Below are 14,753 nucleotides of genomic sequence, written 5' to 3'. Positions count from 1 at the left end.
CTGACCTTTTGCTTGAGAATGAAACTTCTTAAACATTATTTAACAAAGTCACAAGTGTATTTTAGCAGTATATAACGACTGCTCTATTTTTCATTCTCTGATTTACTTGCCTCCAAGTGCATTCATAGTCTCAGTAGTACATAGAATACTCAACACATTGTAAAGAGGGTTTTTTTCACTGTGATTTTTTTTTTATACTTGTGCTCTCATTTATACAGACTAAAACTGCCTGTAGGCTATGTCTAGAGCCATATGGTTGTTAGTAAGCCATCTACATACATAAGCTCTATGAAAAGTTAATTGATGTTTCTTCTAATTCATTAAGTAATGGAATAGTCATTTAGGGTGCATTTTTTTGGCTTGGGGCTCCAAGGTATCTTAAACTGATTGGCGTTTGCTTTCTTGTGAACAAAGCAGATATTTTTATTTTTTTACCACTTTTGACCCTTCTATGTACAACTGCAATGAAATCAATAACGTACCAACTAATTCCTTCCCTCGCCTTTTCCATATCTGTTATCAGTAAGTCTTAAGTAGCGGACTTCAGAAAAATTCCCGTAACGCTGCACAACCAAACCAATAAAAGGAAAAAAAATCCCTTTAGCTATAGATTCCTGTTTATACTACTGGAACCCAGATTACTTGTACAACACTTTGTTTTCATACATCTTAGTGATTTTTTCACCCACATACATATACTAGAAGCTGCATAGCCTTTTTATTTATTTTTAAGGGATAGCAGAACTTTATAGGTAACTTAAGCTTAGCCTGTTCTGAAGGATGTTAGAAGCTTTCTGAACTTGCACGGTCTCTTGCAAGCTAATTGTATGGTATGCTTTTCGGATAAGAAGTTTTGTCTTCAAATACAAATACCTGTGAAGTTTTCGGAAAGCCAGTCAAACATGAACATACCAAACTGTGCTCTTATTGCTACATCAAGTGTTCCTTTTTTTAAATCAAAAAGCATGTTTTAATTTCATTTTATTGTAGCAGCTTGCTGTAAGAATGTAGTTTGCTTAATTTTATTATTGTACTTGAATTTTTAATCATGGTTTTAACAATGTAACTGAACAGACCATTTCATTAGGTTCCAAAGAAACCATTCCTTTCAGAGGGCAAGGGATTCCCATGTTCATAGTTGCATAAATGATTCCACCCCACCCCACCCGCCTTGGAAACAGGTTTTTTTGGTTGATTCCCCGCGCCCCCTCCCCCCCCCCCATTTAAATAGTTCAGTATTATGGAAACAATTAATGATTTCAAGAGGGCTTATGTTAAAATTTGCACAGACAATGGAGCACCTTTTTATGATGGAAAAAATGGGGGAAGATAACTTCATAATTATAACCATGATGGCTGATGGAAACTTGTAGAGCAGCTGGGCAAAATTGGGAGTCTTGTGCCTTTTCAGTTTGCAGAATACCTGTTTTGCCAGTATGACAATACTTTATTTTGATTGCTGAGAGAGTAAATTTCCTGCAGTGCTTCAATGAGAAAGGCGACTTTTTTGCTCTAATTCTGTTGGGTTTTAGTGTGTGCAATCATTTGAAAACATCTACGTTGAAAACAAATTGAAATACGTTTTCTGTTAAGGAGATAGAGAATTTAGTCACATAAGGAACTTTATATTGGACTATTTAAATAAAATATGTTTTTATTGCCCCTCAGTTGCTGGTTAGCAACAAGATTTCTTTGAGGCTTCATACTCCTTGTTCCTGCATTGTACTCACAAGTTGCATTTGAACATCGTTCAGTTTCCTAAACATGATTTAAAGTGATAATTGTGGTCCAAGTTTATTTCCAAGAATATGATACGTGATTCTGAAGCACAGTTTCTAGAAAAGAGCAAAGAACATGTTGTGTCATGTAACAGATTTTTTTTATAAATGTTTTTTCTATTTCTGCTGCACAATTAGGAGTGTTGAAGTAAACTTCATTGAGTCTGTGAAAATAATTCCACTGCTTGACAGTTAGCAGTAATTATGTCACCACATAACACTACCGGAATAAAATTTCTAAATCCCAGTGAAGGAGTTAGAGACCTTGTTAACTGAAGTTCATTTTGATTTAGTCTCTTCAATTTGTAAAAGGTCCTTTAAAAATAATAAAGCCCCCCAAAATTTCCCCCAAAGCAAAAGCTTCCTAATAGAATGCAATAAGATGTCCAGGAAGTGAACAGTGGTTTTAGGATAACGCACACTGGATTGATAATGGGCTGCCGTACACGGCATTGTGGGGTTTACTGCGTGCCACCCCACCCACGCACCCCCAACTGAAATTAGATTTCTTTTCAGACTTTGAGATTAGTGACTATACAAGATGAAGAATTGCATATTGTTATGTATTGGTGTCTGGCATTTAAAGTCTTGTTTTCCCATTGCTGTGATTGGTTGGGAAATGTGTAAAAACCGGTCCATTGGTTTCCCTGTTGTCTACTTTTTTCAGGCAGTTCATGCAGTGTGTCTTTTAAAATTATTTGGTGGATTAGATATTGTGGAACAAAAGGAGCTTTTTTCACAGGAAGAACTACCTTGGGTTAGCTATATGTACAGTCATCCAATGAGACGTGTTCCAGAGTGCATAGGGTACCAATAGGTTACGGAGTGGGGGAATATCCTTTTTTGCTGTTCTGAGCTACTATTGTCAACTGCTGTTGTACATATACTGTTATGTGTAAGGGGGTAAATATATTTATTATGTTTGTAAAATTCATTCTGTACAATTGCAGATCAAGGTTGCTCCTCTGTGATATACAGGATATTATGTTTCAAAGGCCATGCTTGGAATACGATTAGAGAACTTAGTATTTTGATGTACTAAGACCTATTTTAAGTTTAATATTTTGCCTTTGCAAAAACTTTAATTAAAGATGTTATTTAAAAATGTTTGCCACTTCATTTACTATCTTGCATGTGCATTTGTTTAATATAGGAGGCTTAATGACTATTATGTAATAACACTGAAGATTCTGAATTTATTTTCATCACTTTACTGTCACCTACTTGTTGAGTTTGCCTTGCAGACTCCATTTAATATCATCACAATGTTATAAAAAAAATTCACATTTGAATCTTGAGGCCAGACTTCCATATTTAAGAATTTTCTCCCTATGGTAACTTGAGACTTAGCTCTTGAGACAAGATTGGTTGAATAACTTGATGTACCATCTGGATGTTAGTCCTGTAATGGAAATGCAAGACAATACAGAGTTCTTGGATGGTAGCTGGCTGATCATAAAGGTTTCATCTTCATCAGTGAAACTGATTTGACAGAATTGCTTTCTAGTGTAAGCAGGTGCCATCTTTTTAGTTCCTGGTGAAAAGCAGTATCTTGAGATGTGACTTGTGCGTTATTTTTAAACCTAAATTTTTGAACTTGAAATTCTAAATGTAATTGGAAAGAATGTAAGCTATAGGCTATACTGCCTGTATAGGGGGTTGTATTTTGGAATGCAGTGATTTCAAAGTAATCTTTTAGCTGTAGTGGTGTAAAGGTATAGCAAACCAAGAATCATAAGGAGTGGTATTTTTTTTCCTAATACTCAAGGTTTTGTTTTTTTTTTTTCCCCTGATACTTTTCTTGCCCTCCAGCCCTCAGCACTTGGGCAAGTCTAAAAAAACAGTACTGCTTTTCCCATAAAATTTGCCTTGTCATCTTGAAAAGGATTTGGAGATGATTCTGGATAAATAACTATCAGAAGTTACGATGTTTTACTAAAAAAATGTCTGAGCTTGCATACTGTGTAAGAAAAAAAACAGCTTTGAAAAATGGCCTGTTCTGGCTAAAATATTTTCGAAAGGACCCTAAAAAGAAGAGGGAAAGCAGAATGCTGACAAATTAGTAGCAAACTCAAGTTAAAGCACAAAAAAACTGGATTTCATCCCTGTAAGGAAAGATGAGAACATTATAATTCTGAATGTTAATTGTACTCTCCCAGCTGTGCATGAACAAAGTATTTCAAGGATATTTTGGGGGCAAAATCAAGTATATTTAAAAATACCTGATTTTTTTTTCCTATCAATTTGATTTCTTTATGGCTTTATTATTTTAATTGCAGAGGTATGAGAGGATAATAATCTTGGGATGCTAGCATAGCTTTCAGTATATCCCCGTTTAGTTTCAACTACACATCATTCCTTACAACTTGTCTGTATCAGCTTTGGAGTTTGTGTTTTGTTTTGTTTTTTCTAACCTGGACTTTTGTTTGTAAAATACTCTGTTAGAGACTTGCCGCTTGTTTTCGGAGCAGACTCTGTCACTCTTTTTTTTCAAACTACTTTTTTCACCACTAATAGGATTATGTCAAAACCACTCTAATCCTTTCAGATGTAATGACATGTATAGTACAGTCAAATGAACTGCAGTTGAACTACTTCTGACCTTCAGTGTGGAAATATTCAGAAATTGGTTTTATGACAGTTTCTTTGTTTAGAGTGAAGACTTCCCCAATTATTTTTGTGTGAAATGCCTGTGCAATTATATCTTTTTACATAATATAAATGTGCATGTCCTTGTGTGACCTGAAAGACGGTTATCTGAAATAATGAGGTAATATGGAGAGAGAATAAATAATTGAAAATAACGCTTTGCATTACAAATGATACTGAGTTGCCCATTTGCTTCCATAGGTCAAAAACCCTTCTCTGAAGATGGATATTGGTGAGCTGGTATTTTAAAATGCCTTTTAGTGATAACTATTTTAAAAAATACATAGCTGGGTGTATTTGGTTTACACTTTCTAGTTTTTGTTTTCATTTTTAGTTCAGTTTTGTAAACAAAAAGTTACTGAAATTGAAAACAGCAAGTGTTTAATTTGGATAAGTATATTTCAATAACAAATCCCAAACAAAGCCTATTATTAAATTGTACAAATAAAAAAGAAATCTTGTAATACAAAAAACGTGTTACGTGTGGACGCGTGATTCTGTCAAGGTAGAAATGCTTTTCCTTTCCTGGAGGTACCAAATGAAGTAGAACTGCACTGTGGACAAGCCCTCTAGATGTCTGGAACAGAAGACACGTTTGAAGCCCAAGAGACTTGGGATGCTGCTTTACAAGTGCCAGAGCTGGCAGGATTTAATGTCAAGGTAAAGAAAAACCCTTCCTAGCTGGTGATGGAGAAAACAGTTTGGACTAGCAAAATAAGGAAGGCAGTCTTTACTGCCAAACCACCTGGCTTCCTGATTTTTCAGAGGCTTATTCCCGTTTCTCCTAGGAATCCTGCTGCACGTCTCCGCAGATGGGGCTCCTCGTGTGTCCTGCCGTACTGGTGTCCAAGGATTTTGTATGGAACAACTGGCTGACTCCAGGTGAGCTGTCCAGATTCAACAGGTAATGTATTCTGGGAAACATAGTGTTCTGGGGAGTACAGCATTTCTAAAAAGGATGTATCACAGAATTCACTCTCTGGAAATTCTGCTTGTAGGTTTTGTTCTGTCTTGGGTTGCCTTTTTTTGAGAAAACTCAGATTTTTGCAGGGTGGAAGCTCTTTCAGCTTACCTTGTTCGAGCTTTTAGCAAAGACAAGCATTAGTGCAGGGAATAATACTTCTGACATACTATTTTTTGTGGACTGAATTTGTCTCTGATTTTAATAAGTAGGCTTAATCTTAAAACATTAAAGCAGCATCTAGTAAAATTCCGTGTGTGTGTAGAGAGTTGACAAATGGCTTGATAAGTGTGATGATGATACTGATGTTAAAAATTGGTTAGCTAAAGAAGAAATACATTCACATCACAGACACTTCTGCATATATCACTTAAGCTGGTTTTGGAAGGGGGCAGAGGGAAAGTGGAGCAGTTCTTAATTTTAGCAGATCAATTTGCTGTTAATGTTTATTCAGAATATCTTTTGGCTTTCATTTTCTGTCCTAAATCATTGTCATGTCCTTAAACAGCTTTGTAGTTTCTCCCTGAGATTGCCGTATATATGTTGCCATGTAGCTTAAATTTAGATAATAGGTGGAAAATGTAAATTACTTCATCAAATAGAGCATGGGGTTCCTTCCACAGTAGAGAAAGGAGACGTAAAGAGAATCTGGAAAGAGGAAACTGAGAGAGCACAGAGGATAAAGATAAAAGAATGTAGCCAGCCTTTCTAAAAAAAAAAAAAAAAAAAAAAAATCAAAGGTAGAGTGCAAAAATACTTAGTTGTCGAAAGAGAAGTATATGTAAGGAATAAAAAAACCCCTTTTCTTCCCCCCCCCCCCCCCCCCCCCCCCCTTCCCCCTGGGCTTTTCATGGGAAGGTGCATCTGCCAGTGTGTCAGCCACCCCTCCTAATTGCCTTTTATCAAAATACACTTCTTGCTGCTTTATACTGACATATCATTGTTGGTGTGGCGGGTTGACCCTGGCTAGATGCCAGGTGCCCACCAAAGCCGCTCTATCACTCCCCCTCCTCAACTGGACAGGGGAGAAAAAAATAAAACGAAAGGCTCGTGGGTCGAGATAAGGACAGGGAGATCACTCACCAATTACCTTCACGGGCAAAACAGACTCGACTTGGGGAAAAATTAGTTTAATTTATTGCTAGTCAAATTAGAGCAGGATAATGAGAAATAAAACCAAATCTTAAAACACCTTCCCCCACCCCTCCCTTCTTCCCAGGCTTAACTTTACTCCTGATTTTCTCTACCTCCTCCCCCCCCCCCCCCCCCCCCGAGTGGTGCAGGGGGATGGGGAAGTGGGGTTTGGGTCAGTTCATCACACGTCGTTTCTGCTGCTCCTTCCTCCTCAGGGGGAGGAGGACTCACACTCTTCCCCTGCTCCAGCGTGGGGTCCCTCTCACAGGAGACAGTCCTTCACGAACTTCTCCTACATGAGTCCTTCCCACGGGCTACAGTTCTTCATGAACTGCTCCAGCATGGGTCCCTTCCACGGGGTGCAGTCCTTCAGGAACAGACTGCTCCAGCGTGGGTCCCCCGCGGGGTCACAAGTCCTGCCAGCAAACCTGCTTCAGCGTGGGCTCCTCTCTCCATGGGGCCACGGGTCCGTAGGTCCTGCCAGGAGCCTGCTCCAGCGCGGGCTTCCCACGGGGTCACAGCATCCTTTGGGCATCCACCTGCTCTGGCGTGGGGTCCTCCATGGGCTGCAGGTGGATATCTGCTCCACCGTGGACCTCCATGGGCTGCAGGGGGACAGCCTGCCTCACCATGGTCTTCACCACGGGCTGCAGGGGAATCTCTCTCTGCTCCAGTGCCTGGAGCACCTCCTCCCCCTCCTTCTTCACTGACCTTGGTGTCTGCGGAGTTGTTCCTCTCACATCTTCTCACTCCGCTCTCTCTGGCTGCAACTGCCACTCCCCTGTAACTTCTTTTCCCTTTCTTAAATGTGTTATCCCAGAGGCACTGCCACTGTTGCTGATGGGCTCGGCCTTGGCCAGCGGCGGGTCTGTCTTGGAACCCACTGGCATTAACTTTATCGGACATAGGGGAAGCTTCTAGCAGCTTCTCACAGAAGCCACCCCTGTAGCCCCCCTGCTACCAAAACCTTGCCACGCAAACCCAATACAGTTGGGTTTAATTGGAAATCTGTAGCTGGCTAAAAAAGAATTGATCTGTTGTTTCCACAGCTCCCTCTAGGCAGCAGCAGTAATCCACATATGATTTAGGGAATTCTTTCACTACAGTCAAACTGAAACCAGCATTGTACATGCAGCACAAATACAACCTTTCCGCTGCTTGGTATTTCAGTGCTATCGTGCATATGCCAGTCAGCAACAAGCTGTGCAGAAGACAGACATTCAGACAGTGCCTCAGAATTTGCAGTGAGAAGTTTTTTGTTGAAATGCGTGAAACTGCTTGGATTTGATTTGTTGCAGCTTTGCCTTCACAAAAGACAGGGAGTGCTGTCATTTTTCTTCACTTTTCAAAGAAAAGCCGCTGTCATTTCAGCTGAAACTGTTCAGCTGTAAGACAGCCAGCATGGGTTTGGCAGCCTAGCCAGTTATCAGTCTCAGTGTTGGCAACAGGGAGGCTGCTCTTGGCAGCAAAGTAGGTCTTATAAAAATATCACAGTGTATATGCAAGTAACAATCCAACAATTCCAATCACTTTGTAATGACTGTTTAGTGAGCTCTTAGATATGTGTTGTGAATGAATCACAGAACCGTTTAGGTTGGAAAAGACCTTTAAGATCATCAAGTCCAACCGTTAACCTAACACCGCCAAGTCCACCACTAAACCATGTCCCTAAGTGCCGCATCTACACGTCTTTTAAATGCCTCCAGGGATGGTGACTCCACCACTTCCCTGGGCAGCCTGTCCCAATGCTTGACAACCCTTTCAGTGAAGAAATTTTTCCTAATATCTAATCTAAACCTCCCCTGGCGCAACTTGAGGCTGTTTCCTCTTGTCCTGTCACTTGTTACTTGGGAGAAGAGACCAACACCCACCTTGCTACAACCTCCTTTCAGGTAGTTGTAGAGAGCGATAAGGTCTCCCCTGAGCCTCCTTTTCTCCAGGCTAAACAACCCCAGTTCCCTCAGCCGCTCCTCATAAGACTTGTGCTCTAGACCCTTCACCAGCTTCATTGCTCTTTGGACACATTTCAGCACCTCAATGTCTTTCTTGTAGTGAGGGGCCCAAAACTGAACACAGTATTCGAGGTGCGGCCTCACCAGTGCTGAGTACAGGGGGATGATCACTTCCCTAGTCCTGCTGGCCATGCTCTTTCTGATACAAGCCAGGATGCTATTGGCCTTCTTGGCCACCTGGGCACACTGCTGGCTCACATTCAGCCAGCTGTTGACCAACACCCCCAGGTCCTTTTCCACCAGGCAGCTTTCCAGCCACTCTTCCCCAAGCCTGTAGCGTTGCATGGGGTTGTTGTGACCCAAGTGCAGGACCCGGCCCTTAGCCTTGTTGAATCTCATATGGTTGGCCTCGGCCCATCGATCCAGCCTGTCCAGATCCCTCTGTAGAGCCTTCCTACCTGCAAGCAGATCAACACTCTTGCCCAACTTGGTGTCGTCTGCAAACTTCCTGAGGGTGCGCTCGATCCCCTTGTCCAGATCATTGAGAAAGATATTAAAGAGAACTGGCCTCAATACTGAGCCCTGGGGAACACCAATTGTGACCACTTGTGAAGTTGATGTTCACAACAGATTTCATTCCTTAACAGAGAGAAGAAAAATAGAGGACCCAGAGGAGACTCCTCATCGCAGCTGCCTAGTGAATAGCTGAGAACCAAAATGAGTGTGCTCCTCCTCTAATTAACAAAGCTTCATGAGCTTCAATTGAACTGCACAGATGTGCAACAGTAAGGATATGACTTCAGATGACCACACATAGAAGGCTTGGCATTGCATATAATCAGGACAGCACAGAAAGTTCCTGTCCAAAAAGTAGGGTAAGGTTCAAGTTGATTCATACTAATCCTGCAGAAGTTAAGCTCTTGGAAGGAGGAAGTTCAGAATGGCCACAATGAGGTCCAAGTCTTGTGCTACAGTTGATGAGACTTTTCCATGTTTTGGAATAGTTGTCCAGTATTTTCAGGGTGAAAAACAAGGACAGGCAGTTACAAAAATTACAAATTGCCGCAGGATTGGTATCCTGTCTAATCTGAGAACCTGATAATTTGAGGTACTGTGGCAATTCATGCCAATGTGTGTGCATGGGGGGGCAGGTGTGGTTGGGTATGGGAAGTTAGAACTGATGGGTTCTGCTGATGAAACACTCCATGTATTGACCTCACAGAGCCTCCACTTGTTCACTTTCACATCATGATTTCTAGTCACACAAAAATAAGTCGGGTCAGATGGAAGTGACTAAACAGATCAAAAGCATTTCAGCTTTATGCAGATGTATTGTTGAACCAGTGTGAATTCTAGGTTGATGATAATGTCAGAATCTCTTGGTGTGCGTCACTAAGACCTCTTAACCATCTTCTGTTCCAGGGCATGATGATGGCCCTTCAACACCTTGTGCCTTAGCCCACAAAGCCTACATCAAAGTGCAGTATAATGTCATATGTTTTCAGAATCCCTACCAAGGAGGAGGGGAGTTTATAATGGAAAGGCATGATATCCAACTAATTTTGTGCCTCACCCTGTCCAATTTTAACTGCAACCCAGAAACCATTTGATTACTGAGTGGTTTTAGAGTGAGGATGTCTGGCATCTGTTAGAAAAACAATACAGTTTATGCTGCTGTTACTCTATCAGCCCGCCCAGACAGCCTGGAAAGGAGGGTTTGGTTCATTTTAACACATAAGCATAGGAGGTCTGCTCAAATCAAACTTCACTTTTTAAGGAGTTCTTTTGGTACAGATTTTCCAAAGACTACACTATGAGCATTAATATTTAAATTATCCAGCAAGAAAGGAAATGAAAGTGCGTTTCATTTATGTTAATAAACCAAAATGCTATGGTAGTGATTTGAAATTTACCTTTTATTACTTGTGCTATTTTCAGATTCCAGAATGCCATAGCAGGGTGTGCTTTACTTTGACTATAGCTGACCTGTTGCAGATGGTGTCATCTAGAACAGATGCCTACTCAGTCAAAAAACCCCACATCTCTCTGTAGGTGAAGAGAGAGGAGACTAGCAGAGGTCAGCTATAGCCAGTTTAAATTAAATTGCTCAGAGAAAGTTCTAAGTCCTCATAACTAGGGCTCCAGCTCAACTTTACAGCTTTTTTTCTACAGTGTCTGAGAATGAAGAAGTCTTTCATAGTGTATATATTACCACCAAATTGTGCAAATAGAATCACAGAAGCTTACGTAGAGAAAATAATGGCATTTTCTGCCACCCTGAAACAGGATTTTGTGTTCTTCAGTCTGAAATCTCAGAGCCATCCAAAGCCCTGAAGAGTGCTAACATTGGCTCTTCCCGTTTCGGTGCAGGGTTTTGAGAGAAGGCAGCTAGCCTCTGCCCTTTCAGCTGAGCCACGAGATCAAATCTGTTGAGGTAGTGCTGTGAACAGAGGATATGCTTCTCTTCACTCAGCTGGATTTTTTTAACTACATGGGCTCTGTGGTCAGGCCTACAGAAGGAAGATGCAGCTGAAGCTGTCTTCGTGGTCTAGGGGAACTGCTTGAACACAAGAAAAGTGGGTGCCATGGAACAGACCAGAAGTCCATCTATGCCAGAATCCTGACTGTGATAGCTGCTAATGGTGTGTGGCGAGCGAAGCATAAAAGAATAGGCAAGCATGTATGATACACTCCCCAAGTACTCCCTCCCATCTGCCATGTATTTGCAGTTCAGAAGCATCCTGAGACAGACAGTTTTTGTGGTTTTAGTATGTTTCCACAGATTTCTCTTCCATGAATTCTCAGTCTCTCCATAAACCCACGTAAACTTCATTACCCACAGCAGCCTTTGGCAAGAAGTTCAGTAACTCAGCTACTCCTGCCTGCTCATGACTTTATCAAGCTTTGTCATCTCCCTTCTAGTCTGAGGGGTCCTACTTTACTTAGTGATTCCTTAGCTGTAACTCCAAGCCTTTCATTCTCCTTGCTACCCTACTCTGAAACTTTTCTAGTTCTATTATATTGTTTTTCTGTTGCAGAGATAAGAGCTACATTATTCAAGGTGCAGATTTATACAGTGATATAATAATTACCGGTTTTATGTTCTGCTCCTTTCCCAATAATATAATTTGATTTGGCTTTTTTGATCCCCAGGAAGCATAACCTGGTATTTTCATGGACTTATCTACTGTACCCCTAATATCTTGTTCCTGAATTGGGGTTGTCAGCTCAGAGCACATCATTTAAGATGTCAATTTGTCTTTTTTTACCACATGTATCACTTTATATTTATCTACACTGAATTGTTCTTGCCAGTCATTCAGTCTTAAGAAGTCTTCCTACAGTTCTTTATAGCCATCTGTTTTTCTTATTATTCTGAATATCTTAATATTATGGCAAACTTTGTTATCTTACTGTTCACTCCTTTTTCCAGGTCTCTTATGCGCATACTGAACAGCATAGGCCTCCTAGAAAGAACTATTTTCCTTGTCACTTGTTGGCCCGTTGGATTTTCTTCTTGCCTATAGCTGATGCCGGTTAGCATCTACAACTGAGAAAAAGCTTTCCTTGCACCCTAAAGCTTCATGTAGGAGGGAAGCACAATTACAGGCAGTGGCAAGGGGCACAATACTGAAGTCAGCTGAGTGTTTTGGGACAGGGAGGGTATGTCAAGAGTTAACTGATATTTGAATACTTTGACAGTTTTCAGCAGTGGGAATTGTCCCTCAAGTGTTTTTTTCCAGGTAATGCAAGGATCCATATAGCAAAGACAATCAATTTTTCCCCCCACTGATGAGAATTACTGAACATACAATTCGGCAGCATAAATTCTGGCAAATACGGGACAAGGGACATTTGCTCTGAGGGAAGACCTAGTGGGAGGGAGGGATCTTCTGTAATGTTGCATTTGGGCAGATTCATTCAGTTATTCTCAGAATTCCTGCAGTAGAGTCTCTCCACCACACAAACTTCTTACTATGCAAGTGTTTTCTGATGAAGTATCCAATCCTTAGTCACTGTGGCTGTCACATTAGGTTTAGAAAGGAGAATGGAAAAAATCAGATGCCAGATTTAGTCTTTTGAAGATGACCTCATGGCTGCTACGTGATTCTTCTGATTATCTTGGATGTAATTAACGATGGTTGTGGAACCCCAGAGCTCAGCAGTTCTACTACTGTTCCTTTCCATCCCTGCTGCACTGTGTGAGATGGCCATTTAGGACATCCCTTTCCCAGCTGGTGGTGGGGAAAAACCCCAAACCTCTGTCACACAGTGTGTCATGTGGTCAATTTTTTTGGCTGTAGGCCAGCCAAGGAGAACAATGAAGTTGAATGCAAGAGAAATAGTATTAACTTCTTTTATAGGAAAAATATTTTTAAACCTTCAGAAAAAACTTGCTGAGCCTCTTAGAATTTCAAACACAATATTTTATTCCAATGCTCTGCATTATTTCTAAAGTATTCTAGAGCAAATATGGACTGAATGCCAGAAACAATACATCTTGCTGAGATAGATTTAAAATAGCAAGTATTACATAAGGGTATACAGAAAACCAAAAATGGCTAAAGAGGCTGATCAGAGCAGAAATGGAAGAGTATCTATAGGATACAAACATTTACAAGAAAAAGTCTGGCAAATAAATTATTTAAATTCTATTGCCTGGATCTTTCCAATAGCTTTTTAAATATTTTTTACCAAGTTAAACACAAGAAGGAATGTGCAAGACATAAACCGGAAATATCAAACTTTGTTCGTAAAGACAATATCACAGAATTCTTTTAATAGACAAAAAATATATGCAATGATGGGAGATTAAAAAGTTCAATAATGTGTAAATATATCCGTCATCCATTAGTAACAGCAAACAGCTGTATTAATTCAAAAGCATACTGCAATCTGTCCAACATACCACATCTTTCCAATGTCCTACTAGTTTCCATGGAACAAATATTCTGGTTTGTTTTAAGGTACAAAGAGGTTTGAAATAAGTCATCCATGTTACTTTTAAAAGCACTTTTAAAATAAATGTTTAGTCTTTCCTCACTTTCTGAAAAAGAATATGATTCAAGCTTGGATTTTCTTTTCCACTGCTACACTAGTATCTATGAAGTCTGTAGCATAAATGTCCATTAGAACTTGATTGTCTTAGCTGCTGCTGAGATACTAAATAAAGGCACTCAGGAAACTTTTTCTCCCTTTAATGATTATTCCAGTATCAGAAGGGTGACAGAACCTGAGGGTGGGCATTGCATCTCAACATAACGCATTTTGTATGGGACTCTCAGACACGGCCAGAGCATTCCAAATGCAGCCATTTCAAGAGCAGGAACTTTTGCTGATCTGCATACTTAAGCTACCTTTATGTTTCTGATCAACACTGGGTAAGTCCAGATCACAGAAGAGGACGTCATAAATTATTATTTACATCGTTTTCAGCAGTTTTGGTTTCAAAGTTTGCTGAGAATCAACCAAAAATGGAAGCATGCCCCTCCCCAAAATAAGCAGCTAAATTAATCTATAATGCAATATTGTAGATTTTTAATGGTGTTAACAATGACAGAATCTTTTTTTTTTTTTTTTTTTTTTTTTTTATGAGACCATCTCTCAGAGTTGGTGAATCTAGGCCCTTGTTTCTGCTTACCGAAGCAGCCTTCATTTATAATCAGGAATATGGAATCAAATTCAGTTTGAATTGGAGTATGTACATGGCATATGCAATCATACAATTTCCAGCTGTAGTAGCTAGCAGTTTGAAGGGCTCTATCATTACGTTTTTCTGGATACTACTAACCCACATTATAAAATATTTGAATGTTGTCCAATTTAATTACAGTTCCTCAAAGACTATAATTCCATTAAAAACAGTGTAGGTATTACAAAATGAACTTTAAAATACCTACCTGAAGTAGTAACATGCTCAGATTAAACAGTACTGGAGCTAGGTAAAGAATTGATAATTGGGAGAAAATTTAGTACCATCTTAAGCTTCAGCCATCAAAAAAATACAAACATCATTAACTTGACTGGGTAGACTGATGTTCAAAACAAATTCAAACTAAACCATCTCCTAAGTAAGTTTATCAAAAAGTGAGAGAGTGGTAGTAAGGGAATTTTTGCAGTACACAAAGACAAATGCCCTAATGTTTCTTACCTGTTATCTTATGAACAGCCACAAAATCGATGACATTTGCCTTTTTACCGCTATAAAGGCAATATGAAGAGACTTCTTTTCCCACCTCACCCAACTAAACCAAGAACTGCAACGAAGAGACTACCTTC

Source organism: Gymnogyps californianus, chromosome 5 (genome assembly GCF_018139145.2).
Source record: "Gymnogyps californianus isolate 813 chromosome 5, ASM1813914v2, whole genome shotgun sequence".
In the NCBI taxonomy this organism is placed as follows: domain Eukaryota; kingdom Metazoa; phylum Chordata; class Aves; order Accipitriformes; family Cathartidae; genus Gymnogyps; species Gymnogyps californianus.
The sequence above is the reverse complement of the archived record's forward strand: the minus strand, read 5'-3'. Positions refer to the sequence as shown.